The following is a 3,186-nucleotide window of genomic DNA, read 5'->3' on the forward strand; positions in this document are numbered from 1 at the left end:
GGCTTATTCTCTCCCTTTCACACGGCTCTTCGCTCTTCTTCGACGCCATCTTGCTGCCACAAGTTGCTTCCGACAACACATTGCCATGGAACGCAGCGTGTCGTGTACACTGTCGCATATCTGCCTCAATCCGTATTGCCCACGCGCGCTGCCTCGTACCGCTGTGAGGCGCACACTGTCACGAACCATTTAATTTGGAAGCTTGCACAAACGAGCCAATTAAGCACGTAGGTTTAAAAGGCCTTTGGTTTCACGAAAGCCAGCGTCCGACTGCGCTATCAGATTAAGTGACCAAGCATCATAGCATTGGCGCCACCTGAGGCCACTACAGCAAAAACTGCCGGACCATTCTTTTCAATTAAGTTTCTTCTTCTTCACTATATAACGTTTAAATTAGTGACTCTACGACGCATGTTGTCATTGCAACGCCGCACGTCCAGTACTCAAAAGAAGGATTTTTCTTAGCAACCCTGCGCCTCCTGCCAGTTTAGATAAATACATATGCTGCTGCAGTCGAATTGCTGTTTAGTGTTACCGCATTGCGAAAGATGAAAACTATAGATGGAGTTGTATGCACTGTGGCACGGTGACGATCTGCTAGAGAACTATGAGTCCGCAGCTAAGTACAAAGCGCATTCACCACGTACTATCACCTTAACTTCAAATGCTAACAAGTTGAAAGCGAATAAGCTGCATTATCGGCGTTTCCAGCTGCCGCTGCATTTGTAACATTGGCTGAATTCAAGCTCTACAAAGCGTATGATGGGTGCACACCATGCTTAAGCACCAGCTATGAATTGATTGAACATAGCTCTCAGCTGCGGTTACAAGAAATAGGTGTTCTGATTTGTTTTGTCAAGCGAAGCTTTCACTGGTTGCGCACCCAGGTTTGGGGTAGCTGCGGCTGGTTTGGTCGGTACCTCGGCGGATATCATTGTGAAACATATAAATACGCCTATGCAATATATAAGCGCCTGGTCCTGTCCACTCTCTTCCTTCTCTTTGAGCGCGTTTACAGTTACAAGATGCAAGTAAAGGAACTAGCCCAGCCTTCCAATCTGCTATATATATATGTATATATATATATATATATATATATATATATATATATATATATATATATATATATATATATATATATATATATATATATATATATATATATATATATATATATTGTATATAGCTCCAAGCGAATGCGATCTAATCCTCTCAATGTATCGGACGTGCGCCATTGAAGCTATAGTGCACGGAAATTTCTCTCAAGGTCTTCTCTTTCTGAAGGCCACGCTGGCGCCGCCCCATTCACATCGCATATTCAACGGCACATGTTCGAGCTGGAGAAAGCAGCCCGGAACCATGCCATCTCAGACCCAACGACCTTACGCCTCTCCACCAGCGCACGAGCCGTCCCCTACGTTGTGAGACGCCTGAGTTTCCACTTTTGCCGGAGCAGATTATAATAGCAGTAGCAGACAATACTGAAATGACATCCCAGACAGCTTCAACCGGGATAGTTGTTGATCAGCCGCGAACGCCCGAGCCTTTTCATGGCGACACCTTCGAAGACGCCGAGGACTGGTTGGAAGGCTTCGAGCGCGTCCCTGACTACAATGGATGGGACGAAAACCGGAAGTTCCGAAACGTTCACTTTGCGTTGCAAGACTGTGCGCGAACGTGGTTTGAAAATCACGAAGCTGTCCTCCGGTCGTGAGATTACTTCCGACGGGAGCTGTTGGCCACGTATCCGAGCACAGACCACCGGGAAAGAGCTGAAGCCGCTTTGCAAGCAAGAAGCCAGCGAAACTACAATAGCGTGGCAATGTATCTCGAAGATATGTCCCGCTTATTCCGCCGGGCCGACCCGAGCATGAGCGAAGACAAGAAGCTTCGGCACCTGATGCGCGGTGTGAAGCAGGAACTTTTTGCTGGTTTGGTTCGCTGCCCTCCACGCACCGTTGCCGAATTCCGCTCCGAGGCGACAACTATGGAAAAAAAAAATGGTTGTGGCTTAGCTAAGGTTAAGCCCAGGATGCGAAAGCATACTAGCCTTTATTTTAGTTGTTATGCGTTGCATATTGCAATCACTCAGTTCATCCCTTGGGCGCGGCGGGGCAGCCACCATTTAACCACGTGACGTGACGTCACGACAGCCGGGGAAAAGCTGGGTCCCAGCTCGCGCGGTCGCGCGCGGCCGCAGCCACCACCTGACTCCCGCTCCTCCCGCTAGGGGCGCTGCACCGGCGCGTGACGTCATGGTCACGCGCCGGCGAGCGCCTCCGCTTTTGCAGCTGTTATGACGTCAGATGGTAGCTACGCGGCCGCGCGCGGCGCAGCAAGGAAGAGCGTGGTTGTGCGGCTAGTATGCTTCGCATAAAACTCTTCAACAGCGTGCGAGACTACAACCGCGACATGAACGTCGCCTTTATGGATGCAATGTCGGCAATGTTTGGGAACAGCGTCGAGGTCTTACGAGAACTCGTAAGATCTGTGGTTCGAGAACAGCTCCAGAGGCAACAGCTGAACAATGGCCCCACAGCGGTTTCTTCGTTAGCAGAAGTGGTTCGCCAAGAAGTGAGACAAGCAGCCCGCGAACAGCACCCGCCAGCACAGCCGCAAGCGTCGTCACCGGTACGGCCGACGGTCTCGTACGCCGAGGTACTCAGAAGATCTCCAGGACGTACTTTCGTCGTGGCAACGGCGCATGCACCCGAAACTCGGTTCTCGCCGTCTCCACCGTAGACGAGATTCCGGAAGGCTGACATATGGCGCACTCCTGATAGAATCCCGCTGTGCTACCACTGCGGCGAAGCTGGTCATCTCTACAGGATGTGCGAATACCGCAGAGCGGGACTTCGGGGGTTTTCCGTAAACGCTCCTTGTCCAAGAAACGGTGAACGCGCTTTCTAGATCCAGGAGTATGGTCAACGCGCCAAAGCCCGCAGACTTCACAGCGAAACCAACCTCGGTCAACAGTGCCGCTGAGGTATCGATCACCGAGCCCACGTCCATTCCAAGCTCCCCAAGGCGACGTCCTCAAAGCCCACATCGGGAAAACTAATACCGGCGACCTGTGGAGGTGAGGCCGCTGTCGACGCAAGAACAGAGCCTCCAGCGCTGATTCTGAAATATAACGACGGACGCGAGAGCAGTTGCGAAAAGAGTGACGTAGCTTCCGATTTATGT

The sequence above is a fragment of the Dermacentor albipictus genome, chromosome 3 (genome assembly GCF_038994185.2).
Source record: "Dermacentor albipictus isolate Rhodes 1998 colony chromosome 3, USDA_Dalb.pri_finalv2, whole genome shotgun sequence".
NCBI lineage: Eukaryota > Metazoa > Arthropoda > Arachnida > Ixodida > Ixodidae > Dermacentor > Dermacentor albipictus.